Source organism: Narcine bancroftii, chromosome 2 (assembly GCF_036971445.1).
Source record: "Narcine bancroftii isolate sNarBan1 chromosome 2, sNarBan1.hap1, whole genome shotgun sequence".
In the NCBI taxonomy this organism is placed as follows: Eukaryota; Metazoa; Chordata; class Chondrichthyes; order Torpediniformes; family Narcinidae; genus Narcine; species Narcine bancroftii.
Window position 1 is genome coordinate 86217943 of NC_091470.1, and position 12715 is coordinate 86230657.

The 12715-nt window shown below is 43.9% G+C and overlaps 1 protein-coding gene across 15 annotated transcripts in view; it reads left to right on the forward strand.

Moving 5' to 3' along the window:
• Positions 1–12715, forward strand: part of LOC138753859 (alpha-(1,6)-fucosyltransferase) — an 852902-nt gene that overhangs the window by 354647 nt on the left and 485540 nt on the right. For 14 of the 15 annotated variants that reach the window (XR_011351465.1, XR_011351466.1, XR_011351467.1 and 11 more), the window contains one exon: positions 1545–1592. The exons of the other annotated variant lie outside the window; for it this stretch is intronic. The gene's annotated coding sequence lies outside the window, so the exon portion shown is untranslated. The remainder of the gene's footprint in view (positions 1–1544; positions 1593–12715) is intronic. 15 annotated transcript variants of the gene reach the window in all.

The window sequence follows — 12715 nt, forward strand, 5'->3', positions numbered from 1 at the left end:
GCAACAGAGGAAACACCACCAGTGCTGGACAGTAGTGGACCAGCAGAGCCGACACAAACACCTGTATTATTAAAGCACCTGATAGACTGAACCTCTAAAAGAAAAAGAACTGCACACTTTAAAAGTTTGTGCTACTGATGTTTGTGTTGAACCTTAAATTGAAATTAAGTGTGTCATTGTTGTTAGATTAAAACTCTCAGGGAAAGGGGATGTAATGATAGTGCTTAGATTCAAGATGGGTGCCTCCACACGGTCATGAATGAGTTCTATATCTAATCAAGTACAGTTGCTTTAAAATAACACATTTCTTTATTACAATAAAAGAAACATCACACTCCCACCTTTCAACGTGCTGGGGGTGTAGGTTAATTGAGTGTGAATTAGATGACATGGGCTCGTGGGTCAAAATGGCCTGTAACAGTGCTATTTGTCTAAATTTAAAAAAAAAATCATTAAGATATAATTTAAAATAAATGTATATGAATATTTTGGGATGATTTACTTGGTTACAGGATACTGTTTATCAATCTCAAAGCCTCCAGGAAGAAGCTATTCCCCAGCCTTCGGTCCTGATTTTTATGCACTTGAACCACCTCCTTGGGTGGGTTAAATATACTGTATTTACACAAGAATGCTGGAGAGATAATAAAGAAATAATAAATAAGTTTTAAAAAATCAATTTGATGGGTGGAAAAGGGTCATCAATAATTTTTCAAGTCCTTTTTAAGCACAACTCCCTGTAAATGTCATCAGTTGAGGAAAGGGATCTTCTTGGCCATTTTGGTGATCCTCTGCATTGATGCTTTGCAGCCCACTGTACCACTCAATGACGTAGCTAGAAAGGACTCTCAACTCTGGTCCTGTAAAAGGTTTTCAAGGTAGTGGCTGGTAGCCTTGCCCACCCCAGCCTCTTCAGGAAGTGTAGGCGCTGCTGCTCCTTTCTGACCCATTGAGGAGATGCTGTAGATCCAGGATATCCAGCACTCCAAGGAACTATGTGTTCCAGTGACTGCAGCTTCACGTGCACTCTTTCTGCTACTCTTCATTGTACTTGATGTTAATAACAAAGCAACGCACAAATTGAACAAGGCTTTCATCTGATCTCAGGAGAGCAAAGTATTTATTGCTTCAATTATTAGTGTTTTTTTTAAAATTCCTTCCCTAATCTTACAATCCAATGAGATTCCCTTGGAGTTATTCTGACTGATTTAAGTACTTTTTTTCATAGCTTTAATTATGATTTAACCTGCTGTTAAAATGAGCTCGTGAATTTTACCCACATTCTCCACCAGTTTGAAAAATTCTCATTTAAAGTGATAAAATGGTCAGGACAGATGTTGGTGAAAGGGTGTCTGAAGGTTCTTCCCGAGAACTGAAAAATTTAATTTTGAAACAGTGTTTTGATCTTTAATCTTGCGGTAAAAGAAAATGAGGGCATTGAAATAAATTTCCCATTTCTTTGCTGGGAAGTTTTAAGAGATGACAGTCTGAATATAAAGTTTACGCAAAGCATGAATATAAAATCTGTTTATCTTTCTTTGCAGAACTAACTGCTTACACCATGAAGCCAGGAAGAAATCTCGAGATTTAAGGTATTTACACTGGATGGCAGTGTGAAGAACAAATCTCAAATGAAAACTTTGCAATTTGGCTTGAATTATTGTGTCATAGTTTTTCAATCATAGTTCATTCCATTGACTCACATTCAAGGCCTGGAATTTGAAAAAAAACCACTCTTAAACAGGTTTTAGCTTTGGCACCGAAAATAAGTGGCTTATTTTTGATGTTCAGGAGCTGCTGGTGTTCCCTTCTCGATGGAACGGTGCATGTGGTCAGTGGCAGCTCTGTTTGCCATCTGCTTTTATGAAAGGTTCAGAAAATACCCAAATAAGAGAGTTGATCCTGGGCAGCTCACCTTATCCACTTTGATGATCCGCTCGGAAAACTGTGGCCTGGAAACCGGTCTCTCAGCTCTCCAGGCTCATCATGAATGTTTTTAGTCTCATATGAGAAAGAGGCAAATTTATCATGTTGACTTTGTCTTGATAAAATCCAAACTTTTTTTTGCATAAGTTTAACTGTGCCTTTTCTACTTTGATATTCTGCTTTCCTGAAGCTCTCCTGGCCAGTGTTGTCTCTAGCACCCTTCGTATAATCACACTTAAATATAACACTGCTCATCAGATCATTCCTGAAATCAAATCCTCTTCCTCCATCAGCCTTGCACTCACCAAAACCCTCACTTTAGTTACAAAGCACCCCATAGTTTTACCACACCCTTTGAGCAACATTAAATGTGGAATGAGCTTCCAGCTGAAGTATGAGATCAATTTAACCATTTAAGAAAAATTTGGATAGGTATATAGATGAGAGGGTATGGAGGGCTATGGCCCAGGTGCAGCTCAATGGGACTGGCCAAAATAAATGTTACACGGGGACTACTTCTGTCTTTCTCTACTGTGGTGTTTTATAGTTCTATGGTTTAATTCCTTCAACAATGGTGCCCCTGTCTTTGCTTGTTGTCCTAAGCACTAGAAGTTTGACTCAAAACCTATCCTCCCTTTCTCCATCTTCTAAAGGTTCCTTTCATTGTCACAGAATGATATATTAAAAATGCAATATAAAGTCACCATGAGCATTGTCTGGAGCCCCTAATAATTGGAGAAAGAGAAGCAAAAAGGAGTCTCTTCAGAGACACTGAGCATCCGTGGATTTGCCTCCAGCATTCCCGCAGCCGCACAGGCTTCCATTGGTAGCCTGAACTCCAGGTCCAAACCTCCAACATGATCAGGTCCGAAGCCCTTCGGGGTCCTTTTTGCTCTCAAAACCCTCTTTGAATCCCGCTTTCGATACCTGGTTCCCATGAGCCGTGTCCAGGAGCCTGCAGCCTGCGTGGGTCCTTCAACCCCGGGTTGCCAACAGCACCCAGTATCTACTAATGCAACCACTGTTTAATCGCTCGTCCTTAATGTGGCTCAATTAATACTGCTGTGAAATATCTTGAGATGTTCAAATGGCACATTTAATCCTCCTCAAGGTATTTGCTGCATGCAGGTCACTTGTGCTACTCTTTGACACTGAGATCTGACCTTTATGTTAATGTTTGATGTGACTGCAGGAGGTGCTGAAGTGAGTGCAACAGAACCCCATTCTCATTGTTCGCAGACTTTGGCACTTGCCTGCTTTGTTCTATGCAGGGGCAGGATTTGACTTGAGATTTCGGAAAAGCTTGATGAACCTCAACACAAGTAATTTATATAAAAGGAGACTCAGAATGACTTGAGCCTATTTCATAAATTGCTGAATGTATTGCCAGAATTTTAACAGCAAGGTGGAATCGAGAGATCTTGGGGTCCAGGTCCTTAGATCCCTCAAGGTTGCCCCGCAAGTTGATAGGAGAGTTAAGAAGGTGAAGGTGTTGGCCTTCATTAGATTGAGTTCAAGAATCGTGAGGTAGGATGGCCACTCTATACTACACACTTAGAGGGTTATGTTCAGTTCTGGAACCTCATGACAGGAAGGAGGTGAATGCTTCAGGGAGGGTGCAGAGGCGAATTACCAGGATGTTGCCTGGATTGGAGACCTCGGGCTTTTAACCATATAAACATATAACCACTTACAGCACAGAACAGGCCAGTTGACCCTACTAGTCCATGCCGTAACAAATCCCCACCCTCCTAGTCCCACTGACCAGCACCTGGTCCATACCCCTCTAGTCCTCTCCTCTCCATATAACCATCTAGTCTTTCCTTAAATGTAACCAATGATCCCGCCTCAACCACGTCTGCCGGAAGCTCATTCCACATCCCTACCACCCTTTGCATAAAGAAATTTCCCCTCATGTTCCCCTTATAATTTTCCCCCTTCAATCTTAAACCATGCCCTCTAGTTTGAATCTCTCCCACTCTTAATTGAAAAAACCTATCCACATTTACTCTGTCTGTCCCTTTTAAAATCATAAACACTTCTATCAAGTCCCCCCTCAATCTTCTACGCTCCAGAGAAAAAAGCCCTAGTCTGCAGAACCTTTCCCTGTAACTCAAACCTTGAAATCCTGTCAACATTCTCGTGATCTTCTCTGTACTCTCTCTATTTTGTTTATATCTTTCCTATAATTTGGTGTCCAAAACTGTACACAGTACTCCAAATTTGGCCTCACCAATGCCTTGTACAATTTCATCATAACCTCCTTACTCTTGAATTCAATACTCCGATTTATGAAGGCCAACATTCTAAATGCCTTCTTCACCACACCATCTACCTGAGTATCAGCCTTGAGGGTACTATTTACCACAACTCCTAAATCCCTTTGTTGCTCTGCACATCTCAATAGCCTACCATTTAATGCATATGACCTATTTAGATTTTCCTTTCCAAAATGTAACACCTCACACTTATCTGTATTAAATTCCATCAGCCATTTCTCAGCCCACACCTCCAGCCTTCCTAAATCACCTTTTAATCTACGGTAATCTTCCTCACTGTCCACAACACCACCAATCTTTGATGTGTCCAAGGATAAGAAGTGACTTAATAGAGGTGTATAAGATAATGAGGGGCTTAAATAGGGTGAACAGCCAGCACTTTTTTTACTGGGGCAACTATAGCAAATATCAGAGGACATTGTTTTAAGGCACATGGAGGAAAGTTTAAGGGAGATGTCAGAGGCAGGTTTTTATACTCAGAGAATGGAGGGGGCCTGGAATGCATTGCCAGGAGTTGTGGTGGAAGCTGGTTCAAAAGGGACATTCAAAAAACTCTGGAACATGAATGTAAGAAAAATAAAAGGAATGATTAGATTGTTGTGGAGTCAGCAAAAATTGTGGACTGCACTGTGCTGTAATGTTCTATGCTTTGTAATTTGATTGGCTACTTTTATGCTTTTAGCTTTAAAGGTTAAACAGAATCTCTTGCATACTATTGGTTCTTTTCTTCTAAACCTACCGCAAAGCGTTGTTTTTTTTTAAAAAAATTTATTTTTCACATTATAAACCACATTGATCAAGATATATACATTTTCCTTTTCAAATATATACAGTGTAGATTGATTTTGTGTGAAGTTAATGGTTGAAAATGTGATATTTCTGACATCCTGGTATCTGCATGAAGCATTCTCAAATTAAAAGTGACATGGAGTGGGTCACCCCATCCTCAACAAGCTCCAACTATGTTCTCGTGTCTTTTGTGGCCTTTCAAAATGATGTTGCTAAACGTTGCCCATGCCCATCAGAGATTAGAAATGGGTTGTTTCGGCTACTATGGATCTGAAAATTGATGTCTCTCCTTGGTCATTCTTCCCTCCATCATCTTTGATTTGCATCAACTTGTTTCTCCTTCTAAATACGCGATCTCAATTGTGCACTTTTTTTCATAATTATAAATTAGTTGACAGTACAAGTTTTTACAAATCAGTCTCTGGAGCCCATTCTCACTGCAGGCGACATTTGTCAGCTGGGAGTATCATCGGCTAAGACAGTGTGGTGGTCACGTACTTGTCTTTATCAGGAGGAGGAGGGTGAGAGAGTCAGGATCACCCATGTGGCAATGAGCCAGTGAGAAGGTTAGAGGAGTTTAGCTGGGTGGGGTTTGGGGAGTTGAAGAATGATGCAATGTTGAGTCTAGTGAATAATAAAGAAAGTCAACTTCATGCTGTGCTGAAAGAAATGAGTGAGTGTATTTTTTATTTGTTTGTAAGCTGTGGGAAATCAGAGCCATTACAAGTGGTGACCCCGTGAGTTCCACGGCACTTTCTAATTTAAAATGGAGAGCGATGATGATTAACCCCTTAATGGAGCAGTTGGGGAGGTCAAACTGAAGACCCCCCCCAACTTTTTTTATTAATAATGCACCAACATGGTTCACGATCCTTGAAGCATGTTTCTCTGTCCTCAATGTGACGAGTCAGAAGATGAGTACAGTTTACTTGTGGAGCATCTTCCAGATGCATCTTCCTGTGAAGTGGAGGATGTCTTAGTGGATCCGGATGGTTATCTCCCTATAACATGCTTAAGGCGGCTATTGTGTGCTGTACTCAGCCAATCAGGGAGACCCAAATTGCCAAATTACTAGCTGAAGACAGACTAGGTGATAGGCAACCACCACAGATGTTGAGAAGGTGGCGCAGGCTAGTTGGAACAGACCCTGTTGAAGGTGATTTTTGGAAACAGAGGTTCCTTTGATGTTTACCTCATGTTCAAGAACATTTGGTGAGTATCTTTTGAATGTCCACCCTTGATCAGTTGGCAGATCATGATGATCTTGTTATGTCCATGACCTCTGCATTGAAGATAGAAGGATTGGCTTCTTCCCCTAGTCAACAGGAGCAAATGGAACTGGAGCATCTGCTTACTGCACCTTGTGAAGCATCAACGCTTTATCAATAGAAGGTAGTGCCAGCACCTTATCAATTGAAGGTAACTAAGTTGGATCAGCAAATGGCAGCACTGACTATGCAGGTCCAGGCTTTGGGCACACAATGAAATTCCTTCCCTCAACCTGGTTGGAATTCTGGTGGTTGAGGACATGGTAGAGGCGACGGACGGTGTATTTATTGGAAGCACTGGAGATCTGGTACTGCTGCCTGGTCCTGTCAGCCACCTTGTGACTTCTACAAATGGCATCTGGGAAACGACCAGGCTCAGGAGTAGAGGCAATTGTTACCCATGGGCAGATCAGCCACCATCTTTTCCTCAAAGACTGTCTCTCGGGTGTTCGATTTCTTGTCGATTCCAGTGCAGAGATTTTAGTGGTCCCTCCAACCACAGAGGAACGTGGACACCCCAATATGTCGTGTGTTCTTTTAGCCATGAATGATTCTCATATTCAAACATATGGCTAGAGGTCACTCCCATTGGATTTTGGTCTCAAGAAACCTTTTTGGTGAGTTTTCACTGATGCAAATGTGGCAAATTCCATTTTGGGAGCAGGTTTCTCGTCACATTTTTCTTTGTTGGTGCATTTGAAAAATCGCTGCGTCGTGGACCACAGCTCTTGTATACAAGTGAGCTGCATCTGTCGCCCCTCCAAAGTCATCAACTGTCTGATGAGCTATTCTTATCACTGCAAATACAGTTACTAGGGCTTTTGTTGATTGTTGAATTCCATCTTTCAATGTTCTGGTCACTATTACAATGGATCGAGGGACACGTTTTTCCGAGCTTTCACTGATCTTCTGGGCACTACACATAATCGAACTATGGCTTACAATCTGCAGGCCACTGGCCTCGATGAGCATTTCCATCATCAATTGAAGGCCACATTGATAGCAGGTGGTGATGTAGGAATCCAAGTCCAAGCCCAATGCTCTATGATCTGGATAGTTATGTTGATCGTCTTTGGGAAATGTAAGATTACTCCAACCTACTCCTATGAAGCAGGCGTCAGCTACAGTGTATGTGCTGAATGATTTACAACGCTGTACTCATTTCCCTCTGGCATGATGCTGTTCGCAAACTACTTCAACCCATTGATGATGATCCTTTTCAGATCTTACGATGCCACTCACAGACTTTTGTGACCGACAGGAATTGAAAAGCTGACACAGTTTCTATCGACAGGTTGAAGTCGGTGTATATTGATGGTCCATGTTCAGGGTCGGAGCCAGAGTCAGAGGACCAATTGCACCTTTGCCACTCAGACTGTACATCACCTGTCTTGTGCTATCATACGAGGTCGGGCCGAACTGTCAGCCCTCTGCATCATTATGTAGCAGATTAGTTCCAGTCAGTCACCTCCTTGCATGGCTCAGAGACTGAGGTGGTGGATGGGGGCGTGGGGCGGCTGTTGTGGTCATGTACTTACCTTTGTTGGGAGGAGGAGAGTGAAAGTGGCAGGATCACCCATGTGGCAGTTAATACTCAGTAAACTCTCTTTCAATAAATATTTGTTTAGCAGCGACTGCACTTTTATTACAAACAATTCTGCAGCACAACTGTTTGAGAAAGTTGGAGATAATTGATTTCACTGATTTTAGATTTTTAGATATAGACATGGAACAGGCCATTTCGGCCCACGAGTCCGTGCCACCCAATTTACAACCAGTACGTTTTGAACGGTGGGAGGAAACCGGAGACCGCGGGGAAAATCCATGCAGACACGAGGAGAATGTACAAACTCCTTACCGACAGCGCGGGATTCGAACCCCAGTCCCGATCACTGGCGCTGTAAAGGCATTGTGCTAACTGCTATATCAACCGGGCAACTGCTTCTTAATGCAACAGAATTCTTAGAACAATTAATTCCAGGTCTGTCCATTAATCACAGAAATTGTAAAGTAAGACACCTTATTGGACTGTTGAACAAACTTACAAAATGCCACGTAGAAATCTGAGATTTGTGTGGCAGAAGTCACTTGACAACTCAAGACAGAGTTTCAGAGGAGAAGATTTGTGTAACAGAAGGTTACTTGTCAACCCTTTTAAAAAAAAAGGGCTTTGGAGGTGCAGACCTAGTGTTAGTGACTAGGAGGTCACTGCGTGAAAATTCCCTTTGAGAAGACATTAAAGATAGTCGTTACCACATTAGAAAACTCAGGAAAGTCTCTTGTATTCCCCTGCCGAGGTCGTAAGTCTGCAGTGATAAGAGTCATCTCTCTCCACATCCAACTAAAAGACCTGTGCTAAGAAATCCATGCCTGGAGATCAGATTCTGTGGACTGTTCTTTTGACGGACTTGATGTGACTGACTTGAGGTTTTTGTTTTGGAGTTTTCTTTGGGGCATTTTGAGCTTGGACTAATGGTCTGTGCTTTTTCACATGCACCTTCTAAATATCTGTCGTTAGTGTATAGATGCCTTAAGGCACACATGTCAAACTCTGGCCCATGGGCCAAATTTGGCCCGCAATATAATTATATTTGGCCCGCAAGATCATTTCAAAAATGTATTAGAGGTGGCCCGCCCTGCAACGAGAGCCGATGCTGTTTTTTGGTAATGTCACCCCCACCATCCTCCCCCTTCATTGCACATCCTTCCCCATTGTAACACGAGAAATTGTAACACGAGAAGTCTGTCGATGTCATCAGCCGGCAAGCCGGTTGGAAGGCTCCCCGCACAACCAGTCACTTCTCCCACCTGTCGAGCGGTGCGGCGGATGGGCGAGCGCCAGTGATTTCCTGTCGGCGCGACGGGCATGGCAGGCTGCGCACGGCCCCCGGGCAGTGCGAGCCCCGCGCGACTGGCACCGGACGGCCCTTCCGCAGCGCGAGCGCACTTCTCCCGGTCGCCACGGCCTTCAGCGCTTGCACCCGCGCGGACCCCAGGGACGGCTGGTTTGGCCCTGCACGTGAAGAGAGAGATGGTGGCTGTCTGTAAAGGCTGATTGGCAGCGCGCTGGGCCTGAGTGGGTGGGTAAGCAGGGGTGGGCAGAGGGTGTAGGTGAGGAGTAATGGGCAGGGGAAGTTATGGTGGTGCGAGGGGCAGTTAGAGGGAGGGATGAGTAGAAGGAGGGGTGGATAGGGAAGAGGTAAAAGGGGAGGGGCAGGGCGAGTAGGGGAGGGGTGATTAGAGGGTGAATGACGGATAGAGGGAGGAATAGGTTGAGGGGAGAGGCAGTAGAGGGGTGTGTATAGAATGGGGTGGGTAGAGGCAGAGCGAGTGGAGTGAGGGTTGAGTAGAGGTTGGGTAAAGGAATGGGTAGAGGGATGGTGGGTCGAGGGTGAATAGAGGCCTAGAGCCTGAGGAGTGAGCAGGAAATGCTGAGTCCTGATGCAGGCCAAAATGGACACAGCCTGTGAATGCTGACTACATCTCCACAGGGACCAAATATGTTTCCCTCAGGTCAAGCAAAGGGTGAACTTGAGCTACCTACTCCTGACCTGTAACATTATCCTCCTAAAGTTATATCCTAAAGTTTAACATTACATATGTTGAAAGAAGAGAAAACATGCAGATGTTGTTGAAAATTTTCAATAAATATTTAGTTCGGCCCTCGACTTAGTCCAAGTTTTTAATTTTGGCCCTCCGTGAATTTGAGTTTGACACCCCTGCCTTAAGGGCTTATGTTCGGGTATTAAGTTTATTGAGTTAATTCTATTATTGACCATTTTTGATAAATTTTGAGTTAAACTTAACCCATCTGTCTTTCAATTGCTGCTGGTGAGGCATAACACAATAAACAATTTTGTTCAGTCAAGGTGCACTCGTTGAAATCAACTGTTACGACATGACTGGTGCGCCGTGAAAAGTCTGTGGGTATCTGGAGATGAGCATGGATAGCCATCTGCCTTCCTGTCTTGAGTGTCTGGTCAAGTGACATTTCTGCTGACCTCCCCCCCTCCCCCAAGGGAGGCGAGCTATTGAGAACTTGGTGACAACATTGCTGCTGAGTGAGAGTTATCAGATGTGTGTTTGTTTGGGTCTGACTGCACAAGTGTGTTTACCAAGTATGCTCAGGTTGTAAGTTTCCCCCTGACCACAATATGGGACCAGTTATTTTTATCATTTCTGACAATCCTAAAATAACAGGAGCACAGGAGAGCTGTGATGCATCACAGTCCCAGAAGGCCAAAAATAACGTCACTGTTAAAAGCAGCACTGAAAGGAACAGAAAGTATTTTATTAACAAATGAAAAGTTGGAGAAGAAATTTCCCACTCTTTAAAATGGCATTTCCAAGATTCCTTTATTGTCATGTAACAATTAGGAAAATGTAATATTACACAAAATTTTCTTTTGCCTGCCACAATGAAGACAAAGAATCACCATTAGTATCGCCTGGCGCCCCTTACAAGAAGAGAAAAGGGAAGTTAAAGAAAGTCCCTTCAGAAAGATTGAATGTCCGTGGATTTGCCTCCAGTGCTCCCATAGTCTGTGCAGCCACGCAGAACCCTGTTCAATCCATTGGCAACCTGACCTCCAAATCCAAAGGTCCTTTACAATCCGGAAACCTTTAGCACCTGAACCCCTTCTTGCCCTCAGCACAGTCTTGAATCCCGTTTCAGATAGCTGGCTCCCATGATTCAGTCTCCAGCAGCCCGAATGGGTCCTTCAATCCGCTGACCCCCCCCCCCCCCCCCACCCCGGCTGGTCCACTGCCCTGATCACCATCCTGTCGGGTCATCTCCTGTGCTTCTCCTTCTCCATGGGAGTGTTGTCCCCCATCCACTGCTTCCCTGGAGTTCACAACATCTTCGTGGCGCTGCCATCTTGGGTACAGAGCCCGTAGTGGCAGGATTTTAAATACAAATACTGTCGGCTCCTTTAATGGGCCATTTGAAGCCCGTGCGGAGCTGTTGCCAATCGGGCCAGATAGTAGGACACTGCAGAGCCACGCTGTGTCTCCGCTCCCCACTCTCCTGGGTCCGGACCTGTGGCAGGGGTGCTGTTACAGCAGCTCCGGCAACTCTCTGCCATCTATTTTTTTTAACCACCCAGATCCAGTTACTAGACACTTGAGATCATTGCTCACCTTGTTTGAAGCACTGTTAGAGAATGAAAACCATTTGAAAATGGTGGGGACACCTTTTAGCATTCCCCATGAGACAGTCTGACAACAGAGAGACCATTGACGAGGGTGAAAAATGGCATAAGGCAAGAAGCAAAATGAATCTCTCTGGGAATTTTATGCAAGGATCATCTTATTCACTCCTTCACCAGGAATTTGAGAAATTAATCCGGTGACAATTTCATTTAGTGATCTTCCTGCAATTTGTCTCCAGCTTCATACTGAGAATATATTTTTTAAATTGAGAGATGCAGCGTGGTTTCAGGCCCTTCTAGCTCATGAGCCCACACCATCCCAAATATACCCATGTGACTAATTCACCTACTAATCCCGCACATCAAGAAACTGGAGCACCCGGTGGAAATCCACGCAGGTGACAGGGAGAACATACAAACTCCTTACGGACAGTGGCGGATTTGAACCTGGGTCATAATTGCATTGCGCTAGCTGCTGCGCTAATCGCGCCATCTATTCAGCGGGTTAACATGCATCTGGACTCTGCATCTGCTGACGTGTGTCTTTCATTCATCACCCACCTGTTTGCCACATGGATTTGTTGCAGAGACTCTGGCATTTGCTTGCTCCTGCTTGTGAAGTAAAGAGAGAAAGACATTTGGCCAAGTTAGCAAGAGGGACATGTACACAGATAGAACAGAGTTCAACAAATCCTTTCAAGAACTTGGGAGAATCACCTTGTGTTAAGTATGTTTATGGATAGGCCATGATTCTTACTGATAATGTAAAGTATCAGTGGCTCAATGGGCAAAAGATGGAGGTAAATGATAAAAGAATTGCTCTATAATCATAGCGTCTGCAGACTTTCCTGTTCCACTCCACTCTGCTGCTCTTCTGCAAAGTCCTTTGAGGGAGACTGACCCTGACGAAGTTCTCCTCACTTCTGTGAGCACTCAGTGGCACAAGGACAGCTTCTTCCCCTCTCCCATCAGATTCCTGAATGAACAATAAAGCATGGATCGTGCCTCACTTTGACCTTTTCTTTCTATTGCAATATTTTTATTTATTTGGTCATGTGGTTTATATAAATGTTTGCCCTGTGACGCTGCTGCAAAACAATGAGTTTCGTGACATGTCCATGACAATAAATTATGAATCCTGAGAGCCTTTCTCTCAATGCTCCCTTTCTACAATCCCTGTTGCTGAGGTTCTGCGAGCCTGTATTCCTCCCCCTACCCCATCCTCTCTCCTCTCCTTTCCCCTTTCCCCACCTTTTAAATTCAGGCGCCTGCTTGCATTTTGCTCATACCTTCAGGCCCA